Here is a 10290-nt window from a genome sequence, read left to right as displayed (position 1 = left end):
TGAAAAACTGAACGATTGGATGAATGAAAGACTGACTGATTGGATGAATGAAAGTCTAACTGATTGGATGAATGAAAGACTGACTGACTGATTGGATGAATGAAAGACTGACTGATTGGATGAATGAAAGACTGACTGATTGGATGAATGAAAGACTGACTGATTGGATGAATGAAAGACTGACTGATTGGATGAATGAAAGACTGACTGATTGGATGAATGAAAGACTGACTGATCGGATGGTTGTAAGAATGAATGAGTGGATGAATGAAATATTGACTGATTGGATGAATGAAAGACTGACTGATTGGATGAATGAAAGGCTGAATGATTGGATGAATGAAAGACAGACTGATTGGATGAATGAAAGACTGACTGATTGGATGAATGAAAGAATGAATGATTGGATGAATGAAAGATTGACTGATTGGATGAATGAAAGACTGATTGATTGGATGAATGAAAGACTGAATGATTGGATGAATGAAAGACTGAATTATTGGATGAAGGAAAGACTGACTGATTGGATGAATGAAAGACTGACTGATTGGATGAATGAAAGAAAGACTGATTGGATGAATGAAAGATTGAATGATTGGATGAATGAAAGACTGAATGATTGGATGAATGAAAGACTGACTGATTGGATGAATGAAAGACAGACTGATTGGATGAATTGAGACTGACTGATTGGATGAATGAAAGATTGACTGATTGGATGAATGAAAGACTGACTGATTGGATGAATGAAAGACTGACAGATGGGATGAATGAAAGATTGACTGATTGGATGAATGAAAGACTGATTTATTGGATGAATGAAAGACTGACAGATTGGATGAATGAAAGACTGAATGATTGGATGAATGAAAGATTGACTGATTGGATGAATGAAAGACTGACTGATGGGATGAATGAAAGATTGACTGATTGGATGAATGAAAGACTGATTGATTGGATGAATGAAAGACTGACTGACTGATTGGATGAATGAAAGATTGACTGATTGGATGAATGAAAGACTGAATGATTGGATGAAGGAAAGACTGACTGATTGGATGAATGAATGACTGAATGATTGGATGAATGAAAGACTGACTGATTGGATGAATGACAGACTGAATGATTGGATGAAGGAAAGACTGACTGATTGGACGAATGAAAGACTGAATGATTGGATGAATGAAAGACTGACTGTTTGGATGAATGAAAGACAGACTGATTGGATGAATGAAAGACTTACTGATTGGATGAATGAAAGATTGACTGATTGGATGAATGAAAGACTGAATGATTGGATGAAGGAAAGACTGACTGATTGGACGAATGAAAGACTGAATGATTGGATGAATGAAAGACTGACTGTTTGGATGGATGAATGAAAGACAGACTGATTGGATGAATGAAAGACTGACTGATTGGATGAATGAAAGATTGACTGATTGGATGAATGAAAGACTGACTGATTGGATGAATGAAAGACTGGCTGATTGGATGAATGAAAGATTGACTGATTGGATGAATGAAAGACTGACTGATTGAATGAAAGAAAGACTGAATGATTGGATGTATGAAAGACTGAATGATTGGAAGAATGAAAGAATGACTGATGGGATGAATGAAAGATTGACGAATTGGATGAATGAAAGACTGAATGATTGGATGATTGAAAGACTGAATGATTGGATGAATGAAAGACTGACTGATTGGATGAATGAAAGACTGAATGATTGGATGAATGAAAGACAGACTGAGTGGATGAATGAAAGACAGACTGATTGGATGAATGAAAGACTAAATGATTGGATGAATGAAAGATTGACTGACTGGATGAATGAAAGATAGACTGATTGGATGAATTGAGACAGACTGATTGGATGAATGAAAGATTGACTGATTGGATGAATGAAAGACTGACTGATTGGATGAATGAAAGACTGACTGATTGGATGAATGAAAGACTGACTGATTGGATGAATGAAAGACAGGATGATTGGATGAATGAAAGACTGGATGATTGGATGAATGAAAGGCTGACTGATTGGATGAATGAAAGACTGAATGATTGGATGAATGAAAGACTGAATTATTGGATGAATAAAAGACTGACTGATTAGATGAATGAAAGACTGAATGATTGGATGAATGAAAGACTGGATGATTGGATGAATGAAAGACTGAATGATTGGATGAATGAAAGACTGACTGATTGGATGAATGAAAGACTGACTGAATGATTGGATGAATGAAAGACTGAATGATCGGATGAATGAAAGACTGAATGAATTGATGAATGAAAGACTGACTGATTGGATGAATGAAAGACTGAATGATTGGTTGAATGAAAGACTGAATGATTGGATGAATGAAAGACTGAATGATTGGATGAATGAAAGACAGACTGAATGATTGGATGAATGAAAGACTGAATGATTGGATGAATGAAAGACTGAATGATTGGATGAATGAAAGACAGACTGAATGATTGGATGAATGAAAGACAGACTGAATGATTGGATGAATGAAAGACTGAATGATTGGATGATCGAAAGACTGAATGATTGGATGAATGAAAGACTGACTGATTGGATGAATGAAAGACTGACTGATTGGATGAATGAAAGACTGACTGATTGGATGAATGAAGGACTGACTGATTGGATGAATGAAAAACTGACTGATTGTATGAATGAAAGACTGACTGATTGGATGAATGAAGGACTGACTGATTGGATGAATGAAAAACTGAATGATTGGATGAATGAAAGACTGACTGATTGGATGAATGAAAGACTGAATGATTGGATGAATGAAAGACTGAATGATTGGATGAATGAAAGACTGACTGATTGGATGCATGAATGAAAGACTGACTGATTGGATGAATGAAAGACTGAATGATTGGATGAATGAAAGACTGACTGATTGGATGAATGAAAGACTGAATGATTGGTTGAATGAAAGACTGAATGATTGGATGAATGAAAGACTGACTGATTGGATGAATGAAAGACTGAATGATTGGATGAATGAAAGACAGACTGAATGATTGGATGAATGAAAGACTGAATGTTTGGATGAATGAAAGACTGACTGATTGGATGAATGAAAGATTGACTGATTGGATGAATGAAAGATTGAATGATTGGATGAATGAAAGACTGAATGATTGGATGATCGAAAGACTGAATGATTGGATGAATGAAAGACTGACTGATTGGATGAATGAAAGACTGACTGATTGGATGAATGAAAGACTGACTGATTGGATGAATGAAAGACTGAATGATTGGATGATTTTATGCTTGAATGATTGGGTGAATGAAAGACTGACTGATTGGATGAATGAAAGACTGACTGATTGTATGAATGAAAGACTGAATGATTGGATGAATGAAAGACTGACTGATTGGATGAATGAAAGACTGACTCATTGGATGAACGAAAGACTGACTGATTGGATGAATGAAAGACTGAATGATTGGATGAATGAATGACTGAATGATTGGATGAATGAAAGACTGAATGATTGGATGAATGAAAGACTGAATGATTGGATGAATGAAAGACTGAATGATTGGATGAATGAATGAAAGACTGACTGATTGGATGAATGAAAGACTGACTGATTGGATGAATGAAAGACTGACTGATTGGATGAATGAAAGACTGACTGATTGGATGAATGAAAGACTGAATGATTGGATGAATGAAAGACTGACTGATTGGATGAATGAAAGACTGAATGATTGGATGAATGAGAGATTGAATGATTGGATGAATGAAAGACTGACTGATTGGATGAATGAAAGACTGACTGATTGGATGAATGAAAGACTGACTGATTGGATGAATGAAAGACTGAATGATTGGATGAATGAAAGACTGAATGATTGGATGAATGAAAGACTGAATGATTGGATGAATGAAAGACTGACTGATTGGATGAATGAAAGACTGAATGATTGGATGAATGAAAGACTGAATGATTGGATGAATGAAAGACTGAATGATTGGATGAATGAAAGACTGACTGATTGGATGAATGAAAGACTGAATGATTGGATGAATGAAAGACTGAATGATTGGATGAATGAAAGACAGACTGATTGGATGAATGAAAGACTGACTGATTGGATGAATGAAAGACTGAATGATTGGATGAATGAAAGACTGACTGATTGGATGAATGAAAGACTGACTGATTGGATGAATGAAAGACTGACTGATTGGATGAATGAAAGACTGACTGATTGGATGAATGAAAGACTGACTGATTGGATGAATGAAAGACTGACTGATTGGATGAATGAAAGACTGACTGATTGGATGAATGAAAGACAGACTGATTGGATGAATGATAGACTGACTGATTGGATGAATGAATGAAAGACTGACTGATTGGATGAATGAAAGACTGACTGATTGGATGAATGAAAGACTGACTGATTGGATGAATGAAAGACTGACTGATTGGATGAATGAAAGACTGACTGATTGGATAAATGAAAGACTGACTGATTGGATGAATGAAAGACTGACTGATTGGATGAATGATAGACTGAATGATTGGATGAATGAAAGACTGAATGATTGGATGAATGAAAGACTGACTGATTGGATGAATGAAAGACTGAATGATTGGATGAATGAAAGACTGAATGATTGGATGAATGAAAGACTGAATGATTGGATGAATGAAAGACTGAATGATTGGATGAATGAAAGACTGACTGATTGGATGAATGAAAGACTGACTGATTGGATAAATGAAAGACTGAATGATTGGATGATTGAAAGACAGACTGAATGATTGGATGAATGAAAGACAGACTGAATGATTTGATGAATGAAAGACAGACTGACTGAATGATTAGATGAATGAAAGACAGACTGAATGATTGGATGAATGACAGACAGACTGAATGATTGGATGAATGAAACACTGAATGATTGGATGAATGACAGACTGAATGATTGGATGAATGAAAGACTGACTGATTGGATGAATGAAAGACTGACTGATTGGATGAATGAAAGACTGTCTGATTGGATGAATGAAAGACTGAATGATTGGATGAATGAAAGACTGAATGATTGGATGAATGAAAGACTGACTGATTGGATGAATGAAAGACTGACTGATTGGATGAATGAAAGACTGAATGATTGGATGAATGAAAGACTGACTGATTGGATGAATGAAAGACTGAATGATTGGATGAATGAAAGATTGAATGATTGGATGAATGAAAGACTGACTGATTGGATGAATGAAAGACTGACTGATTGGATGAATGACAGACTGAATGATTGGATGAATGAAAGACTGACTGATTGGATGAATGAAAGACTGACTGATTGGATGAATGAAAGACTGTCTGATTGGATGAATGAAAGACTGACTGATTGGATGAATGAAAGACTGACTGATTGGATGAATGAAAGACTGACTGATTGGATGAATGAAAGACTGACTGATTGGATGAATGAAAGACTGAATGATTGGATGAATGAAAGACTGACTGATTGGATGAATGAAAGACTGAATGATTGGATGAATGAAAGATTGAATGATTGGATGAATGAAAGACTGACTGATTGGATGAATGAAAGACTGACTGATTGGATGAACGAAAGACTGACTGATTGGATGAACGAAAGACTGAATGATTGGATGAATGAAAGACTGAATGATTGGATGAATGACAGACAGACTGAATGATTGGATGAATGAAACACTGAATGATTGGATGAATGACAGACTGAATGATTGGATGAATGAAAGACTGACTGATTGGATGAATGAAAGACTGACTGATTGGATGAATGAAAGACTGACTGATTGGATGAATGAAAGACTGAATGATTGGATGAATGAAAGATTGAATGATTGGATGAATGAAAGACTGAATGATTGGATGAATGAAAGACTGAATGATTGGATGAATGAAAGACTGAATGATTGGATGAATGAAAGACTGAATGATTGGATGAATGAAAGACTGAATGATTGGATGAATGAAAGACTGACTGATTGGATGAATGAAAGACTGACTGATTGGATAAATGAAAGACTGAATGATTGGATGATTGAAAGACAGACTGAATGATTGGATGAATGAAAGACAGACTGAATGATTGGATGAATGAAAGACAGACTGACTGAATGATTAGATGAATGAAAGACAGACTGAATGATTGGATGAATGAAACACTGAATGATTGGACGAATGACAGACTGACTGATTGGATGAATGAAAGACTGACTGATTGGATGAATGAAAGACTGTCTGATTGGATGAATGAAAGACTGTCTGATTGGATGAATGAAAGACTGAATGATTGGATGAATGAAAGACTGAATGATTGGATGAATGAAAAACTGACTGATTGTATGAATGAAAGACTGAATGATTGGATGAATGAAAGACTGACTGATTGGATGAATGAAAGACTGAATGATTGGATGAATGAAAGACTGAATGATTGGAAGAATGAAAGACAGACTGATTGGATGAATGATAGACTGACTGATTGGATGAATGAAAGACTGACTGATTGGATGAATGAAAGACTGACTGATTGGATGAATGATAGATTGACTGATTGGATGAATGAATGACAGACTGACTGATTGGATGAATGAATGAAAGACTGACTGATTGGATGAATGAAAGACTGACTGATTGGATGAATGAAAGACGGACTGATTGAATGAATGAAAGACTGACTGATTGGATGAATGAAAGACTGACTGATTGGATGAATGAAAGACTGAATGATTGGATGAATGAAAGACTGACTGATTGGATGAATGAAAGACTGACTGATTGGATGAGTGAAAGACTGAATGATTGGATGAATGAAAGACTGAATGATTGGATGAATGAAAGACTGACTGATTGGATGAATGTTTGACTGACTGATTGGATGAATGAAAGACTGACTGATTGGATGAATGATAGACTGACTGTTTGGATGAATGAATGAAAGACTGACTGATTGGATGAATGAAAGACTGACTGATTGGATGAATGAAAGACTGACTGATTGGATGAATGAAAGACAGACTGAATGATTGGATGAATGAAAGACTGAATGATTGGATGAATGATAGACTGAATGATTGGATGAATGAAAGACTGACTGATTGGATGAATGTTAGACTGACTGATTGGATGAATGAAAGACTGACTGATTGGATGAATGATAGACTGACTGATTGGATGAATGAATGAAAGACTGACTGATTGGATGAATGAAAGACTGACTGATTGGATGAATGAAAGACTGACTGATTGGATGAATGAAAGACTGAATGATTGGATGAATGAAAGACTGACTGATTGGATGAATGAAAGACTGAATGATTGAATGAATGAAAGACTGAATGATTGGATGAATGAAAGACTGAATGAGTGGATGAATGAAAGACTGAATGATTGGATGAATGAAAAACTGACTGATTGTATGAATGAAAGACTGAATGATTGGATGAATGAAAGACTGACTGATTGGATGAATGAAAGACTGAATGATTGGATGAATGAAAGACTGAATGATTGGAAGAATGAAAGACAGACTGATTGGATGAATGATAGACTGACTGATTGGATGAATGAAAGACTGACTGATTGGATGAATGAAAGACTGACTGATTGGATGAATGATAGATTGACTGATTGGATGAATGAATGACAGACTGACTGATTGGATGAATGAATGAAAGACTGACTGATTGGATGAATGAAAGACTGACTGATTGGATGAATGAAAGACGGACTGATTGAATGAATGAAAGACTGACTGATTGGATGAATGAAAGACTGACTGATTGGATGAATGAAAGACTGAATGATTGGATGAATGAAAGACTGACTGATTGGATGAATGAAAGACTGACTGATTGGATGAGTGAAAGACTGAATGATTGGATGAATGAAAGACTGAATGATTGGATGAATGAAAGACTGACTGATTGGATGAATGTTTGACTGACTGATTGGATGAATGAAAGACTGACTGATTGGATGAATGATAGACTGACTGTTTGGATGAATGAATGAAAGACTGACTGATTGGATGAATGAAAGACTGACTGATTGGATGAATGAAAGACTGACTGATTGGATGAATGAAAGACAGACTGAATGATTGGATGAATGAAAGACTGAATGATTGGATGAATGATAGACTGAATGATTGGATGAATGAAAGACTGACTGATTGGATGAATGTTAGACTGACTGATTGGATGAATGAAAGACTGACTGATTGGATGAATGATAGACTGACTGATTGGATGAATGAATGAAAGACTGACTGATTGGATGAATGAAAGACTGACTGATTGGATGAATGAAAGACTGACTGATTGGATGAATGAAAGACTGAATGATTGGATGAATGAAAGACTGACTGATTGGATGAATGAAAGACTGAATGATTGAATGAATGAAAGACTGAATGATTGGATGAATGAAAGACTGAATGAGTGGATGAATGAACGACTGAATGATTGGATGAATGAAAGACAGACTGAATGATTGGATGAATGAAAGACAGACTGACTGAATGATTGGATGAATGAAAGACAGACTGAATGATTGGATGAATGAAAGACAGACTGAATGATTGGATGAATGAAACACTGAATGATTGGATGAATGACAGACTGAATGATTGGATGAATGAAAGACTGAATGATTGGATGAATGAAAGACTGACTGATTGGATGAATGAAAGACTGTCAGATTGGATGAATGAAAGACTGAATGATTGGATGAATGAAAGACTGAATGATTGGATGAATGAAAAACTGACTGATTGTATGAATGAAAGACTGAATGATTGGATGAATGAAAGACTGACTGATTGGATGAATGAGAGACTGACTGATTGCATGAATGAAAGACTGACTGATTGGATGAATGATAGACTGACTGATTGGATGAATGAAAGACTGACTGATTGGATGAATGAAAGACTGACTGATTGGATGAATGAAAGACTGACTGATTGGATGAATGAAAGACTGACTGATTGGATGAATGAAAGACTGACTGATTGGATGAATGAAAGACTGACTGATTGGATGAATGAAAGACTGACTAATTGGATGAATGAAAGACAGACTGATTGGATGAATGATAGACTGACTGATTGGATGAATGAAAGACTGACTGATTGGATGAATGATAGACTGACTGATTGGATGAATGAATGAAAGACTGACTGATTGGATGAATGAAAGACTGACTGATTGGATGAATGAAAGACTGACTGATTGAATGAATGAAAGACTGACTGATTGGATGAATGAAAGACTGACTGATTGGATGAATGAAACACTGAATGATTGGATGAATGAAAGACTGACTGATTGGATGAATGAAAGACTGACTGATTGGATGAATGAAAGACTGACTGATTGGATGAATGAAAGACTGACTGATTGGATGAATGAAAGACTGACTGATTGGATGAATGATAGACTGACTGATTGGATGAATGAATGAAAGACTGACTGATTGGATGAATGAAAGACTGACTGATTGGATGAATGAAAGACTGACTGATTGGATGAATGAAAGACTGACTGATTGGATGAATGAAAGACTGACTGATTGGATGAATGAAAGACTGACTGATTTGATGAATGAAAGACTGACTGATTGGATGAATGATAGACTGACTGATTGGATGAATGAATGAAAGACAGACTGATTGGATGAATGATAGACTGACTGATTGGATGAATTAAAGACTGACTGATTGGATGAATGAAAGACTGACTGATTGGATGAATGATAGACTGACTGATTGGATGAATGAATGACAGACTGACTGATTGGATGAATGAATGAAAGACTGACTGATTGGATGAGTGAAAGACTGAATGATTGGATGAATGAAAGACAGACTGAATGATTGGATGAATGAAATACTGAATGATTGGATGAATGAAAGACTGACTGATTGGATGAATGAAAGACAGACTGAATGATTGGATGAATGAAAGACTGAATGATTGGATGAATGAAAGACTGAATGATTGGATGAATGAAAGACTGACTGATTGGATGAATGATAGACTGACTGATTGGATGAATGAAAGACTGACTGATTGGATGAATGATAGACTGACTGATTGGATGAATGAATGAAAGACTGACTGATTGGATGAATGAAAGACTTACTGATTGGATGAATGAAAGACTGACTGATTGGATGAATGAAAGACTGAATGATTGGATGAATGAAAGACTGAATGATTGGATGAATGAA

This window comes from Saccoglossus kowalevskii, chromosome 10 (assembly GCF_978046115.1).
Source record: "Saccoglossus kowalevskii chromosome 10, keSacKowa6.1, whole genome shotgun sequence".
Lineage (NCBI taxonomy): Eukaryota > Metazoa > Hemichordata > Enteropneusta > Harrimaniidae > Saccoglossus > Saccoglossus kowalevskii.
This window is presented reverse-complemented; position numbering follows the sequence as displayed.